The sequence below is a fragment of the Coffea eugenioides genome, chromosome 3, assembly GCF_003713205.1.
Source record: "Coffea eugenioides isolate CCC68of chromosome 3, Ceug_1.0, whole genome shotgun sequence".
Taxonomy (NCBI): Eukaryota; Viridiplantae; Streptophyta; class Magnoliopsida; order Gentianales; family Rubiaceae; genus Coffea; species Coffea eugenioides.
In genome coordinates, this window is record NC_040037.1 from 22,990,421 (window position 1) to 23,008,761 (window position 18,341).

At 38.4% G+C, this 18,341-nt stretch overlaps 1 pseudogene; it reads left to right on the forward strand.

Annotated features, from left to right (window-relative positions):
- LOC113764580 overlaps positions 1 to 13,564 on the forward strand; it is a 33,729-nt pseudogene extending 20,165 nt beyond the window's left edge.
- The last annotated feature ends 4,777 nt before the right edge of the window (positions 13,565 to 18,341 follow it).

Here is an 18,341-nt window from a genome sequence, read left to right on the forward strand (position 1 = left end):
CATTCCAACAGACAACAAAATTTCCCCAAAACACTAGCTCGGATTCATATGACAGGAAATAAAAGGAAACAGCAAAAATGTAAAACGGCATGCATCAAAAGTTCTCAAAATATGAGGAAAGGGATTGGCCGGCTTAGCTGTTTTCTTCACATGGAGATGCAGACAAGTTATCTTGCAATTAAAATTCTCAGTTGGGCATTTCGCCGAACAGGTTACGGGCATTAAAGATTTCACTACTTTTTTGTTCCATTGGAGCTACAATTGGCCTCAAAATTATCAACAACAACAAGGATTCTTGCCCAGTCAACATACGAAGCATATGTATTTCAAAGAAACATGAACAATCAGCACCAAAATTGAAACAAAATGCTCCCAGCAAACCATTTCAATAACTTGACCGAAACTGAAATTTAAAGAGGGAAGAAAAAACTTACGGTGCTCTTGCTTGGTGAAATTTGTGGACGACGGCAGATTCCAGCGGTGTGCTTTAATTATAGCATCCAACCCAAACCCATCTCCTTCTTCGACATATCTCTCAAATTCTGGGATTCAGGACCATTCACGTTTCCTCGGCGAGGCCTTGCTGATAGCAGTGGCCAGGGACGGGGGGGTTGGCAGTGGCGGATTCCGGCGATGGCAGCTCCGGGTGGCAGTGGTTCCAGCTCTTCCTCTGTTTCTCTGGTCCCTTGCCCGCAGCCTTCTGTCCTCGTGTCCTCTGTTCTCAGCTCTTCCTTTCGTTTTGCTTACCCACCGGTTCCCTCCTTTTTGTTTCGGATTCATCCGAGAACTTCCCCAATTTTTCCAGATTTCTTCCCCTCTGTTTTTCTCCTCTAGTTGCTCCTGCCTTGCTCTGTTTTTCGTTGCTTTGCCGAAACTCCTCCCCCCATTTCTTCCGCTGCCTTCTGGTTTTTCTTCTCTGATTTTTCATTGCTTGCCTCTTTAGCCAGCTCCCTATTCTGATTGTTCCCCCTCTTCGCGGTTTTCCTTTTCTCTCTGGTTTGTTGTCTTCCCCTTTCAACCGAAGCCCCCTTCTCTGTTTTTTCTTTTTGCTCTCCTCTTTAGCCGAATCCTCTCCCCTGTTTTTCTTGCTCTCGTTGAAAACCTCCACCCTTTTTCTGTTTTTCTCTCATCCGTGGCCTCTTTTCTTTTTTTCCTTCCAATTCTCAAACCTCCCTTCTAAGCTAAACAAGTGTCCTCCTAAATGTTGTGTTGTCAATTAAACAAAAGGGACACTTGTCCCATGATTGTTTTGTACACTTGTTCAACATGCACACTTCCACCTATTTTTGCCATTTTCATTCTTTTCCTTTCATTTTTCATTTTTCATCATTTTTCACTTTTTTCTTCTTTTTCCTTTTTTTTCATTTTCAAGAAATTCTATGCTAAAAACTTAAAAATAATAATAACACAAAAAACTAAAAAACTAAAAACCAAAAAGTGAAAAAAACGAGCACAGACTAAAAAAAAATAATTAGTAAATGAAATTACACCAAAATTTGGTGTCTACACCCACGATGACTCTCCGTCAACCGGGTTGATATTTCCAAACCGTAGATCACCACTTATTTCTCATCCGTCCACCCTACACCGCTTCGGGCCCGCACGACATTTATAAGGCTATACTCCACGAGTATGCCAAGCAAGATCTCTCAAATAGATCAAACTTATCATGTGATTCTCAAGGCTCCCCAAGGTTCCCGACCAAGCCCATGCCGGCTCGAGTCCCAAGATCGGCCTATGAGTTTGGGCGTCCCCTATGTATCATGTAAGTGTCGAGGAGATTCACTCCAACGACGTATGCAGCCATAGCACACCATGTCATGTAATAAAGCATTCGACAGGTCTAAACAGGTATTTCAAGTCATGTAACCCAGGTAAATCATGTTAAGCATGAGTCATTTGTTTCAAATGAGAACGAGTGCGATAAAGTACACACTCGACTCCATTTTTTTCAAAATCAAGGAGGCTAAGCATGTAATTCGACAAGCCAAGCATGAATCAAGTCCATAGAATTCAAGTAGACACACACTTGACACTCACCAAGTTATGCGAGCAAGTAGATTCAACCGATAGTTCAAACCTCCACCGTAGGATCCTCTTGAAGGTCCTCGTGCGTGCCTGAACAACGAATAGTAGACCATTACTACAGGTCCCCAAGTGGTGAGAAAGATTGAACACGAGTAGGGTTTGAAAATATTTTGGAATTTCGTTTGAGTTTGTCTTTGAAGTTGGATACGCAAAAGGGTACAAGACTAGAGTAAAATTGGATTATTATTCTTGAAATCATTGGACGGAAGCAAGTATGAGTAAAAGGATTGCAAAACGAACGATCGAAATCGGAAGGAGGCGGGCCACGTCACAATCCGGCCGGATTCTTGGCCGGGTTGGAGGCAGTGGCTAGCCTCCATTTTTTTAAAAATCCCATCACCAATCCGGCCGCTAATCTAGGCAGAAACTGGCCGGATTCTGGTAGAATAGTTCCCGCGCGGATTTCTTTTGAAAGTTCCAAAGTTTTCGATTTTTGGTGCAATCTTTGAAAAATCGTAACTTATTTTCTACAAGTCAAAAATTGGTAAATTTGATACCGTTGGAAACATCTTCCAAAATACTAAAATTTCCTAGAAGATACCTTTCCATGAATCTAAGTAGAAGGCACTCAAATTTTGGCTCAAAGTTGGTAACTTGAGTTACCAAGGTAGTTTTTAAGTTGGTTTTTGGCCAACTTTGGAAATTCGGCAAAATTCACTCGATTTGAACTAGCCTTTGAAATTTTAAACTCTATTAGAATTGCAATCCAAGAGTATAAAAAAATAAGTGAAATGATAAATGGAATTTTGAACACTGAGATATGGTGACCCAAAGTTACCAAAATTTCCTTGATAAACATGGGATTTTCAGCTTAAATCATGAACTTTGGAAGTTTGATTGAACATCGAAACGGCTTTGGAATAGCACCAAATTTGGTATGGACATACTACCATATGAGGGTTAGTCCTCTACCAAATTTCATGAATAAATATGCACGGAAAGTTGGTGAACTAAATCACCAAAGTGTCAAAGTTTCCAAGGCAATTTGCCTTGTAAGTTCCGTTTTGCCGTTTTCAAAACGTTTAACCTAGAGGGTACCTCAACCATGGTCCATTTACATAGAAAAGGTCTAAGGGCATCCCAAAACAACATTTGTGGGTGATTAACACCAAGAAATTCAATTAGCAAGTCTACACCAAGCCTTGCATCAATTCTGTCCAAAAGTAAGGGTTTTCAAGAGCAGGGCAGGTTCCATATTTTGATCACAACTCACTCAATTTAACTCCGAATTGAGCATGGTTTATGGCATTAGAAAATAAATCCATAGAGATATAATTTAACAGAAGAAATCATTTTGAAATTCAGCACACAACTAGCTCGAATTCGAGCCTCAAGTCGCAGCTTTAGCATTTCATTCCAGGAAAACAGAGAAACAGAACAGCCAACTTTAAATGGCTGGTTCGGCTCACACACATGGAACCAGAACGTGCATTTTATACCGTTGGAAATCTGGGAATGTCTAGTTTCAAATACCGCTGAAGGCACTCAATTTTGACATCGGAGCACAGAGTTATGGACGAAACAAGAAAGCTGGTCTGAGCATTACGGGAACAGTTTCCAGGTTTACTAGCTTCACGAAAATAATTCCTTTGACCAACCAAATCTCAATATTTTTCCATGAAATTTTGTACACTATCCATACAATATATAAACATCATATACAAGTCATTAAACCCTCAAAATTTTACAAAAAGGGGCACGATCAAAACAGGGGCAGAATTGGAACTTTTTCTCTCATGCACTCCTTGAAGTTTATACTAGCTATGCACTATTAATCTACCAGTTTGAGCACTAAACCAACATTAAATCCATCATCAAGCACCACATCAACCATCAACCCAAGAGTAGGAGTTCATAGAGCCCACATTCAAAATTTTCCAACAATAACAAGCCACCCACATGAATATCTAAACTCCTAAGTGTAAAACAACCTCCATAGGCCAAGATTAGAGTGTTGGATCATTACCTACTTTGGTGGGTGTACAAGAGCAGAATTTCGGTCCCTTGAAGCTCCAAGAAAACCGTGGAAAGTGAGCTCCTTTGATAGCTAGATGAACTCTCCAAGTAACAAGTTAAGTGTGGTGAAAATTTGATGTGAAATGGTGCAAGTTTGGTGAGGGAAATGAAGAAGAAAATGGAAGAACTTGGGTGTTGTTCTTTGCTCCCCTTTGGCCAGCTGCTCTAGTGAGGAAGAGAGAGAGAGTTGATTCAATTTTAGCTTCCAAGAGAAGCTTCATTTGTGTGGTGTAAAATGGAGCAAAAGTCAACTCTCAATAGTGCGCGTAGGGTGCGTTTGGGCTCGATTTCTCTCGCATTTGTTTCACTAGTGCACTAAACCTCTAATGCACTTATATTCATATAAATATTATTCACTCTTATTCATCCTAAAATAAGGGTCTAAAGTCCCTCAATTAAAATCGCGCGTGTGAAAACGCGTACCACCAATTTAAGAGCGATAACGCGAAACCTCCAAGAAATCCTTATAACGATAATACTAATAACTATCACTTGAGTATTTAATCGTTAAAATACATAATTTAGGTCCATTGTATAAGTCTTTAATATTCCAAGCCTATTGTACTCTGAATCGGGTAAAATTTCCAAGCACTATTCACTGTTCTTACTAAACGCGCTCCCAGAAATTAATTTTTGAAACAAGTCACTTTAAAAATATAATGAAGTTATATTTCCACGTAATTAGGTTCAATAGGTCTAGAAAATAATACTCGGAATAAATGAACAAGTAAATAATTAAATAAGCTCAAAATAGGGTTTTAATAGGAGTTTTACGAGTCCTCACATGAGTCGAGTATTAACTCCTCAAATCTCCAATAAATTTGTATCCATGCGTCTTTTGGAAAACTATCGAGCGTCACCCTGTCTATCTTTGGCAAAAACTATTAAAATAGTTTAAATCACTAAATTAGTGATTGGCAGAACCCAAAAGTCTTCACTACCTCCATAGGATCAATTTCATTTCCAGCACTAGGAGTTTTAGATCTCATGTCCCTTATCGAATATCTTGTCATTCTCCACTCATTCAACCAAGGTAACAAACCTAGCCACGACTCATCCATCCTGTCTTTAATTTCGGGCACTACCCTAACAAATCGGTTTCTTAGCTTTACGTTTTTCCAACTTATACTTGACAATTTCCATTCATTCGACTAGCAATCAAACCTTGATTTTTTTCTTCAATAAGCATTTTAACTTCCGAGTCATAGAGCAACTTAATCGGCCTCATGTCTACCTCATATAGGCAATATCTTCACTTCTTTAAGGCAAATATTGTAGTTATTTACTCCCAATCAGGAGTTGGCTACTTCCTCTCATAATATTTTAACTTCCTAGAGGCATATACAATCACCTTATCATGTTTTATTAATATACATTCTAAACCATCCTTTGAATCATCTGTGTAAATCACAAAATTACCTCCTACACATGTACACCGATTAACATTCTTCATCTCAAGATTTTCCCTTATATTTAGAACCTCAAATGGTTTGCCAAGTCTTGCACTCTTACAAAAATCCTTGATAAACCAAAGGTAGTATTCGGCTAACTCCGAGAATTCCAAATTTCAATATGCTTTTCTGGTCGTTTCCTCTTATACAATCTTTCATTTTAGCTGAGTCAATAATAATTCCTTCCTTAGATACTGTATAACCTAGAAAGGCTATTTCTTTTAATCGAACTCACAGTTATTGAACTTAACAAAAGTTGCCGTTCTCTCGAGGTTCGTAAAACTACCATCAAGTGTCTTTCATGACCTTCTCAAACACTAGAGTATATCGATATATCATCAATAAATGCCTCCACCGATTTGTCCAAATACGGTTTAACTCCGATACCTTGGGTCCATAAATGCTTCTAGTGCATCCGTCAACTCGAAGGGTGTACCAAAAATTTTAGAGTGTCCATGTCTTAATTTGAAAGCGGTATTAACCACATTAGTTCCTAGGGTTCCCAAATGGGTAATATCTCTACTTTAAATCCAACTTAAATAGGATCACGGCTCCTTACAAATTATCGAATTCTTATCCATGTAAGACAAAAGGTAGTTGTTCTTAATGGTCACATCGCTCCAGACTCCATAATCTATAAATACATAGCTTCTAGCCTTCATTCCAAATACGATATCTAGTCCTTAATCGTTAGGCACATTGAATCCATTAATTATTTCCTTTCACTAACTCAAATCCACCGATTTTAATATCTCAAATTGGCATTTCAAACATTGAATCCCATTTCAACGCTAAGTCCTCACTTCGGTCCCGATCTCTAGTCACTATCAAGACCTCAGGTGGTCTATATTCTCAAGCAAAATCTCGATCACATCCAATACCATTCGTGTCTTATTATAATTCTAAGGGCGTGGGGCAGGATTTAAACATACGTGTAAGTCATAAAAACAATTAAAAGCGAAGTAAATTTTCATGAGTCATAAAGATCATAATAATTACATCCAGTTGGAAGAGGTTTATCAAATCCTCTCAAAAGGAAAAGGAGAAACGACAGGATTGTAGCAAAACATGTCAAGTTGCCAGGATACAAAACAACAAAAGACTTTTCTCTTTTTCAAAAGATCACAACCTCCAAAGGTGCTAGCCTAGTCTAGGGTAAAACTACAATCTCTATTCCTCGAGTGAAGTCAAACCATCTCAATCTGTGAAACCTTCACTACTAGGACCCCGTTCATAGCCATTAGTACTAATTACTCCCATCTGGCACTTGATCGCTTTGCGGTGGACCTAGTTGGCTATTGAGTACTTCCTCTTTTTTAAAAGCTCTAGGGCAATCCGAAATCTTATGCTTGGTACTACCGCACCCCAGACACTTTCCTTGTTTCATCCAGCACTCGGCCTCAACGTGGTTAACCTTGCCGCAGTATCCACAATTTGCATGAGAAGTGGCGGCTTGGCCAGTTCGAGGATTTTCTTTGCATTTCTTCTCTAATTCTACATTCTGGCGTAGTAATTCAATTTTCTCTGCATATTCTTGTTTCCACCGTCCTTCCCAGTAGTCAGCCAATTTCCTTTGAAATTCTACCTCATTTCGAAGAAGGTCCAATTCCTTACGCATTTCTTCCAAAGTTGTCATCTTACCAGTTGGCTTAAGTCAAATGCTAACCCGCCAGGCAAATCAAAGGATCAAAAGAGTAGCTATGCATAATGGAAGTTCGAGCCAGATTACTCTTTCATTCTTTTGTTTGTAGGTCACCCCGAAATATAAATCTTAGTTATTCTCTGCCGAACATGGGTGAGTTCTTAAGTCTCCATAAAATCACTACCATTAATTCCAATTACAACCAGATATGGGGACTCTATTCCTTGATATAAAGTTTTTCATGTCTTACTTCAATCTTCGATACTTGTCTATGAAGTTGTTCGAAAAGAGATCAAAATCTCGTAGTCCCATTAGTGCCTTATTGTATCCTTTCAAATCAACCTTACTGTTTCAAGGTTAGGTCCCCCGTGAAACCTAGATAGACGTCCTTCAAGAATCATTTCATTTTCACACCTCTCCTGGTTCTTAGGTTGGCTTATTGGTCCAGAGCTTTGGTACTCAACCAACCGTTCTAGGATATCAGTCGTATGGTCAATAGTGGGAGCTATGTAGGTGTTTTCCTTCATTTCTAGGGTTTCGGTTCAATCCAGCAATCGTTCCCTAATTATCCCTGGAGCTTGGGGTGGCCTAACCCCTCGCCCTCGGTCCCTTTTTACTTATTTGGCCACTCATAACTTTAACAGTCATATAAACATGGCATGAAATGAATGCACCTAAACGAAGTTTGAAAAGTGAGACTTTGATCACGCTAAACAAATATGAGAATAAAAGGGAAGACGCTGAGATAATCGCAAATACGTATAACCCCAATCATGGATTTGAAATCATAAAGCAAGTAAGGTCAAACATGTCATGAGAAATGTTTAATTGCCTCAAAAGGTAGGAAACATATTGAAACAAGACACAAAATACAACGGCCTTTAAGCGAGCGTCACCCTGTCTATCTTTGGCAAAAACTATTAAAATAGTTTAAATCACTAAATTAGTGATTGGCAGAACCCAAAAGTCTTCACTACCTCCATAGGATCAATTTCATTTCCAGCACTAGGAGTTTTAGATCTCATGTCCCTTATCGAATATCTTGTCATTCTCCACTCATTCAACCAAGGTAACACACCCAGCTACTGACTCATCCATCTTGTCTTTAATTTCGGGCACTACCCTAACAAGTCGGTTCTTAGCTTTTGAAGCTTCTCACTAGGAGCCTTTGTCTCCCTCGCTCCTTAAGTATTTCAATTTCAATTTCAGGAATTCTAGTAGTCTAGGCATCCGCAATTGTCCTCACTTCTCGATCATCCCTTCGAATCACTCTAGTTTCTTCGGATAGCCACTTCCAATGATCGACCACTATTAACACCCCACTATTTGGGCTCGAGCAAGTCTTTTGAAATTCACATGAAGTCCTAGTCCAGCATATCGGACCATTTCTCCAATGCTCTCTTAGATCACTCTCTCGATAGTGGACCACCGGAAGGCGCCCCCGAGACAATTTAATATCACCATTACCTTCTATAGTTTACACTTAAGAGTAAATGCTCAGGTAGGTCCAGATACACTAAATAAACAAGATTCGATCACTTCATACTATCCCACATGTATCACACCATATCAAGACTCCTTGTCATCCACTAATTCGAACCTAGGTTCTAATTTTCATTTTCACAAGCAGTCACTTAACTTTCAATCCAATTCCACAGTCCGGCATCCTAAACGTTTAAGCCTAGGGTACAGTACAGAGATCTAAAACCTAAGCTCTGATACCAACTGTGACGCCCCCACTTCTCCCTAAGGCGAACCAAAGGGTATCCGCGGGACGCCTGTCCAACTCTCGCCAGGACTCAAACAATTTCCGTCCAAGCTTAATACAATACTAGACGTTACGATTAAATATCATAAATACAATCAGTGCGTAAGCATTCAAGCTTATCAATATTCAACATCTGCCCAATCATTACATCGGGACCTCGAAATACATCAATATTCAAAATATACATCAATCACAAGTCTAGCCCCAAAGTGCAACGGAAACCCTAAAACAAGAGTACGCCAAGAGGGGTTTCTCCAACATTTCTCCAAGTCCAATCCTGTTAAGGAAAACAAATCTACAGGGTGAGCAAAACGCTCGTGAGGCCAAGAACGCACATGCAAGCACGTAGTCCAGATAACAGTCCCCAAATAATAGTCCAAGAGATAATTACAAGTAATTAATAAAGCCAGTGAAAGTAAGCAGAACAATTCAAGGATATAGTAGCTCTCAGGAGCTAAGTTCCACTTGCTTTGCCAGTTCATTCGTATATCTTCCCGCGATGACTCTCCGTCAACCGGGTTGATATTTCCAAACCGTAGATCACCACTTACTTCTCATCCGTCCACCCTACACCGCTTCGGGCCCGCACGACATTTATAAGGCTATACTCCACGAGTATGCCAAGTAAGATCTCTCAAATAGATCAAGGTTATCATGTGATTCTCATGGCTCCCCAAGGTTCCCGACCAAGCCCATGCCGGCTCGAGTCCCAAGGTTGGCCTATGAGTTTGGGCGTCCCCCATGTATCATGTAAGTGTCGAGGACATTCACTCCAATGACGTATGCAGCCATAACACACCATGTCATGTAATAAAGCATTCGACAGGTCTAAGCAGGTATTTCAAGTCATGTAAACCAGGTAAATCATGTTAAGCATGAGTCATTTGTTTCAAATGAGAACGAGTGTGATAAAGTACACACCCAACTCCATTTTTTTTCAAAACCAAGGAGGCTAAGCATGTAATTCGACAAACCAAGCATGAATCAAGTCCATAGAATTCAAGTAGACACACACTTGACACTCACCAAGTTATGCGAGCAAGTATATTCAATCGAGAGTTCAAAATTCCACCGTAGAATCCTCTTGAAGGTTCTCGTGCATGCCTGAACAACGAATAGTAGACCATTACTACAGGTCTCCAAGTGGTGAGAAAGATTGAACACGAGTAGGGTTTGGAAATATTTTGAAAATTTCGTTTGAGTTTGTCTTTGAAGTTGGATTCGCAAAAGGGTACAAGACTTGAGTAAAATCAGATTATTATTCTTGAAATCATTAGACGGAAGCAAGTACGAGTAAAAAGATTGCAAAATGAACGATCGAAATCAGAAGGAGGCGGGCCACGTCACAATCCGGCCGGATTCTTGGCCGGGTTGGAGGCAGTGGCTAGCCTCCATTTTTTTTTCAAATCCCATCACCAATCCGACTGCTAATCCGGCCAGAGACTGGCCGGATTCAAGGCCGGATTCTGGTAGAATAGTTCCCGCACGGATTTCTTTTGAAAGTTCCAAAGTTTTCGATTTTTGGTGCAATCTTTGAAAAATCGTAACTTATTTTCTACAAGTCAAAAATTGGTAAATTTGATACCGTTGGAAACATCTTCCAAAATACTAAAATTTCCTAGAAGATACCTTTCCATGAATCTAAGTAGAAGGCACTCAAATTTTGGCTCAAAGTTGGTAACTTGAGTTACCAAGGTAGTTTTTAAGTTGGTTTTTGGCCAACTTTGGAAATTCGGCAAAATTCACTCGATTTGAACTAGCCTTTGAAATTTTAAACTCTATTAGAATTGCAATCCAAGAGTATAAAAAAATAAGTGAAATGATAAATGGAATTTTGAACACTGAGATATGGTGACCCAAAGTTACCAAAATTTCCTTGATAAACAAGGGTTTTTCAGCTTAAATCATGAACTTTGGAAGTTTGATTGAACATCGAAACGGCTTTGGAATAGCACCAAATTTGGTATGGACATACTACCATATGAGGGTTACCCCTCTACCAAATTTCATGAATAAATATGCACGGGAAGTTGGTGAACTAAATCACCAAAGTTTCAAAGTTTCCAAGGCAATTTGCCTTGTAAGTTCCGTTTTGCCGTTTTCAAAACGTTTAACCTAGAGGGTACCTCAACCATGGTCCATTTACATAGAAAAGGTCTAAGGGCATCCCAAAACAACATTTGTGGGTGATTAACACCAAGAAATTCAATTAGCAAGTCTACACCAAGCCTTGCATCAATTCTGTCCAAAAGTAAGGGTTTTCAAGAGCAGGGCAGGTTCCATATTTTGATCACAACTCACTCAATTTAACTCCGAATTGAGCATGGTTTATGGCATTAGAAAATAAATCCATAGAGATATAATTTAACAGAAGAAATCATTTTGAAATTCAGCACACAACTAGCTCGAATTCGAGCCTCAAGTCGCAGCTTTAGCATTTCATTCCAGGAAAACAGAGAAACAGAACAGCCAACTTTAAATGGCTGGTTCGGCTCACACACATGGAACCAGAACGTGCATTTTATACCGTTGGAAATCTGGGAATGTCTAGTTTCAAATACCGCTGAAGGCACTCAATTTTGACATCGGAGCACAGAGTTATGGACGAAACAAGAAAGCTGGTCTGAGCATTACGGGAACAGTTTCCAGGTTTACTAGCTTCACGAAAATAATTCCTTTGACCAACCAAATCTCAATATTTTTCCATGAAATTTTGTACACTATCCATACAATATATAAACATCATATACAAGTCATTAAACCCTCAAAATTTTACAAAAAGGGGCACGATCAAAACAGGGGCAGAATTGGAACTTTTTCTCTCATGCACTCCTTGAAGTTTATACTAGCTATGCACTATTAATCTACCAGTTTGAGCACTAAACCAACATTAAATCCATCATCAAGCACCACATCAACCATCAACCCAAGAGTAGGAGTTCATAGAGCCCACATTCAAAATTTTCCAACAATAACAAGCCACCCACATGAATATCTAAACTCCTAAGTGTAAAACAACCTCCATAGGCCAAGATTAGAGTGTTGGATCATTACCTACTTTGGTGGGTGTACAAGAGCAGAATTTCGGTCCCTTGAAGCTCCAAGAAAACCGTGGAAAGTGAGCTCCTTTGATAGCTAGATGAACTCTCCAAGTAACAAGTTAAGTGTGGTGAAAATTTGATGTGAAATGGTGCAAGTTTGGTGAGGGAAATGAAGAAGAAAATGGAAGAACTTGGGTGTTGTTCTTTGCTCCCCTTTGGCCAGCTGCTCTAGTGAGGAAGAGAGAGAGAGTTGATTCAATTTTAGCTTCCAAGAGAAGCTTCATTTGTGTGGTGTAAAATGGAGCAAAAGTCAACTCTCAATAGTGCGCGTAGGGTGCGTTTGGGCTCGATTTCTCTCGCATTTGTTTCACTAGTGCACTAAACCTCTAATGCACTTATATTCATGTAAATATTATTCACTCTTATTCGTCCCAAAATAAGGGTCTAAAGTCCCTCAATTAAAATCGCGCGTGTGAAAACGCGTACCACCAATTTAAGCGCGATAACGCGAAACCTCCAAAAAATCCTTATAACGATAATACTAATAACTATCACTTGAGTATTTAATCGTTAAAATACCTAATTTAGGTCCATTGTATAAGTCTTTAATATTCCAAGCCTATTGTACTCTCAATCGGGTAAAATTTCCAAGCACTATTCACTGTTCTCACTAAACGCGCTCCTGGAAATTAATTTTTGAAACAAGTCACTTTAAAAATATAATGAAGCTATATTTCCACGTAATTAGGTTCAATAGGTCTAGAAAATAATACTCGGAATAAATGAACAAGTAAATAATTAAATAAGCTCAAAATAGGGTTTTAATAGGAGTTTTACGAGTCCTCACATGAGTCGAGTATTAACTCCTCAAATCTCCAATAAATTTGTATCCATGCGTCTTTTGGAAAACTATCCACGCGTGAGTAGTATATGCTCACTTAGAACTTATTCACCTTTAATTCTCGATTAACTTTTCTTAATCTGCTATTGTCCGTTCTTAATTTCCCCAGGATAATCATACTCTCGAATATAATATCACCTTGAAACACTCGTGTTCATTATTTCTCACCTAACAATCCTCCGAAAATTGAAGTTGTTAACGGGACGTTTTAAAAGCATAATGAAGACATTATTTCATACGATTGGATTTAAAATGGTCGTAATAAATTATTTGGGGAAAACAGGTGGATAAATACTTAATTAAACCATTAATATTCGATAAAAATAAGAAATTTTTCGGGTCCTCACACATGATCTCAAGGAAAAGACCATTCTTTAATGGCCTTTGTTACTTCCTAAGCTTTGGTCCTGTCATTGCCATGGTTTAGGAAGGTGGAGGAGTAATAAAATACAACTGGAAACTTATTGAAGCTACAAATCCACAGAAATCAGAACCTGGAACCATCAAGATGACTTTGCTGTTGTGGTTGGAAGGAATATTATTCATGGAAGTGATGGCCCTAAGACTGTAAGGGATGAAATCAGCCTATGGTTCAAGCCCGACAAGTTGGTTAGCTACACAAGCAATGCAGAAAAATGGGTCTGTGGAGTCGATTGAGATTTTTTTTCTTCGATTTACAATTTCTTCTGCTACTTCAGCCCACATCGAAAAGTGGATAAACGTAAAATTATCAAAATAATGTGCATGTTTTTGTCTAAGGAACAACACTATTTTGAAGCAAACTCATAGTGAATATCACTGCAATAATTTGCTTCCCCAAAATTAATTTGCGAGTGACTCAGGTCAATGCAATTTTACCTTGATAGTTTCTCCAATAAAAAAATTATCTTTTCTTTCAAGTATGTATAGTTATTTTTGGTACATTTATTTAATTACATTATTAGAGGGTTATATATTGTAAGCATGTTTGGAACTAAGTAAAATTAGCAACAAAATAAAACTAACCAATGTATGATACTATACCAAACCCAAACATTATTTTTGGTATATATGATTAGCAAATTGTATTTGTTAAGAGAATGATTATCATATGACATGTTTGGAACTATGTCAAAATTAGGGAACTAAATACACCAACAAATACATGACATTATGAAAAATCCAAACAAAGGACATGAATCAATTTTTGGCAAAAAATAATTAAATAATCTAAGAAAAAAGAATGGGATATATATATAGATATCTTTTATATACTGACAGTGTATACACGGTCAGTTTTGGATGAATAACAACTATGTACTTGAATTTGAAATCTAACTTTATACATATATCGATCATATAAAGAATCAAAACATGTGAGAAAGTGATGAGATGGTGATCACGACTGGACATGGTGAGGGTGATACACACATGAAGGTTCCAGTCGGACTGATAACAAGATCACATGCTAAGAAGTTAAGGGATTCTCTACAAGTCTTGGCTCATGCGGAGAAAGATCAAATAGGTCAACCTATGATGATTGAAGGACTTGAACATCAAGACAAGACCATTTATACCTCATTTCAAGTTTCGGAAGTGGAAGAGAATGACTTCGAGGTTGGTCGCAATGTCCAAGTTGAAGAGAAGTAGTTCGAGTACAGCTTGATCTACAGATTAGTCATTGTTTAGTTATTATTTTTAACATTTCATTAATAGTTTGAGTTGTTTATCAGCAGAGAATAACCGCCAGCTTTGTTAAGAGTCTTGGCCAAGGTAATGTGTCCTAGTTTGGGTAGCAATTTTGCTTGTTTTAGTTGTTTGCTTGTTGGAGTAGGAATTAGGGTTCGACAAAGGCTAAAAATAAGCTATCTCATGCACTTTGTGTCATTATTCAGAATTTTCCAACAATAAAATGTGAGAATTTGTTCTCTTGGCTTCCTTGAGAGCTTGCTTGAATACTTGAGAGACTGTCTTGAGAGTATTCAATCGACTTATTAACCAAGAAACACCCTTGGTTGTGGCATTGCTCTGCTCAACACTTTGGTTCGCCATTCTATTGAGTTATGGGTTGCGATCATCAATGCTCATAACTCCGTGGGTTAGAAGGGTCAAAGTTTTCCATCACTTCAACTTTGATACGTGAGTCTAAATCCGGGACTTTGTGGGATTCAAGTTCTAGCCATCTTGGTAGGTTCGTATCAGTTTGATATTTGAGCTAGTTGACAGTATCATGTATATCCCTTTTGTCTATTATTGATCATTTGTTGTTATTTGTTAATTGTTTGTTCGTGTTAGTCATGTCTTGTTCTTGAGTTATCCATGTGAGTCTTGCAATTCTAGGGTTTACTATTTTTGGTTCTCGTGTCGAAACAAAACTAGAATCACGATTGTCATCTAGGGTTTCTTCTCCGTCACTTTAGGGTTTGCGTTTCATTAGGGTTATTCTTGTTGAAGCTGCCCGAGTTTTTTGGTTGTTGAATTCATCATATTTTTCCATTCAGTTTATGTGTTAATTTGTATCGTTTAGTTGTGATATTATTCTAGGAAAAAAAACCAGCTTACTAATGAATTCATGGTTGTTCAATTTTTTTTTTTAAACTGTTATTAATGAATTTGTGGCTGTCCAAGTGTCACTTCACGGCTGTTTAAGTGTCAATCCATGTCTGTTTAAATTTCTTGGAACACTTGATTGATTTTTGGACCCATTCTTGAAGTGTTTCTTGATTTTCTTGATCTGGAACACGGCTTCTTGAAGTTTCCTTGGGAATTTCTTGAATTTTTTTCGAAGGTTTCTTGAAAGACCTTGAGGAATTTTGAGTTCTTGATCAACCCAATCTTGAATTCTTACATTCTTGAAGGTCTAGTGTTGGTTGTAGAAATAAACAAAAATCTGGACGGCTTTGGCTTGGAAATTCGACTCTTGATTTCTTCTTGATTCAAATTCAAAAAAAAAAAGCGGATCAAGAAACGAAACACTAAACCTAGTCGGATTACCAAAACAATTTCGTTAGTCACTTGTGGTTTATCAAGGGAATTTCTTTCCAATTCAAAAGCCTTTTCCTAATACCTCTTGGATTTGACTAAGAGGAATTAAAAACCTGATTGAGTAGGAAAGGGTGGTAGATTTCAATCCAAAACCAGCCAGCCACATTAATTTCAAAACAGTTTCAGATTCCTTGAGTTTTCCTAGTGATCTAGGTTTCGTCTTTCCTTGTCCAAATTAATCTGTTTGGGTTCATCCATCTTTGTCCAAATTCTAGCAAGCAGTCACGAGTCCTTTGAATTAAATCTGGTCCTTTCTGAGTTCAAAACTCAGTCCAAGTGAACCGAATTATCATTAGCCATGCCTTGAATGATTCTTGACTACAAGTTGGCTGGAACACTTGAGCAATTTCTGATTTCTTCAAGTGAAGCAATCAAGTGCCTTGAGAAATAATTGATGAGAATATTAGAGTGTTGCATACACTTGAGTGATACACGAGTGTGAGTAAAACACGTAAGAGAGAGTGTGAGGTTATTTCTTTTATTACTAACCAGTTTTTGTAGGTTTCATATACTAATGTCTAATGGTGGTGAAGAAAATTCTCAATCATTTGATGTTGACCTTTTCACTGAAATGCTGGAAACTAAATTTAAGAAGATGCTAGACCAAGTTTTGGAGCCAATTCATGATGAACTTTACATAACACGAAATTCACTTAGCAGTTTCAAATCATTCTGCAGCAAAAGTTGAGTAAAAGAATCTGATAGCTCTAATGATGAGGAAGAGCACCTTAGGAGACTGCGAAGGAATACAAGACCAGTTGGGGACACTATAAAAGGTATTAAAATGAAAATTTCGCCTTTTCAAGGGAGATTCGATCCAAATGCTTACCTCGAATAGGAAAGGAGAATTGAATTGGTCTTCGATTACAATGACTGCTCCAAGGAACAAAAAGTGAAATTGGCCATGGTAGAGTTCACAAACTATGCCGTAGTTTGGTAGGACCAGGAGACGACAAGTCAGCGAAGAAGTGGAGAACCAGCCATCAATACGTGGGCTGAATTGAAGCGTATCATGAGGAGGCATTTTGTTCCAAGCAACTACCAAAAGACTTGTACCATAAGCTCCAAACCATGATGCAAGATAGCCAAAGTATCGAAGATTACTACAAGGACATGGAAATCTCCTTGCTAAGAGGCTACATTGTGGAAAATAGAGAGGCAACCATGGCTCATTTTCTGAATGGTTTGAGGCCATGTGACGACCCCACCTCCTCCTAGGGCATACCCAAGGGTTTGGCGGACCATCCACCCAACTCTCGCTAGGACTCGCTCACTTACTTCAATAAAATAAGTTACAACCTCAAAAGTAAATGAAACAACAGTTCCCAAGCTTGGAACGTACAATTACATTCATTTCTATGTCAAACATTCATACAATCCCTAAATATAACAAAAGATTTGAGTTCCAAATCCATTCAACCCTAATCGAGCACTAGTACGCGTACAATTGCCAAAAATTTTAAAAAACTAGACTATACTAGCCTGTACTAGCCTCACGCCCTCACTCGTAACCTCTGTAAGGAAAACAAATTTAACGGAATAGAGTGAGCCAAAGATCAGTGAGGTTCCAAAACTTCATGCAGACCCAAACAGCACGTTGGTCATTATGTAAAACTTGAAATATCAAAGTAGCGAGCATAAGAGTTCATGAAAGAGGGCAATAACAATTCAAATTAGCAAATCATTAGTTATCCAACAAATTCCAGGTAAAAGGATACGAATGGCTCTCAAGAGCCAAATTCCCATTGCATTATTTGATCTAAACCCGTTGACACTGCATCAAGGTTTGAAGAAGCAAACCATGACCGTAGATCTCCACTTTACACTAATTCCGTCCACCAAACATACCTCTTATCGGGCCCGAACACCAAACAAAAACAGTGGTGGTAATACTCGAGTATACCAAATCCAGTGGACCTAATCCAAAAGATTATACAATAAACAATAAACAGTAGTACGTATGATTCGCTAGTCTCCTCGACCAAGCCCTTACTGGCTCGATTCGACTAACTAACCAATAGGGTGTAGATCTAAGTAGTGAAACGGGATGAGAGGTACCTCCCACTCGGATAGAGTGTGGTACATGCTACCGCTCAGCACTTATAAGTCAAGTATAAGATCTCAGGTAGTATTCAAGTTGTACACGTGTATATCAAGTCAATAATAGCCAATAAACAGTAATAAATTATATTAGGGTAAGTTCGATAAAGTACACCCTTGCCCGTTCAAACAAGTCAAGTATTTTTTTTAAATATCAAGTTCAATCATGCACTTGGAAACACTCACCAGTATGAGCAAGAGATATGTCAAAAGTTTCCTTCCGGATTGTACTCCGGATCACCAAAGAAACCTAGATTAGTCAAAATAAGGTATTATGGTTCAATTAATCAAAATCTAGATGAACCATCAA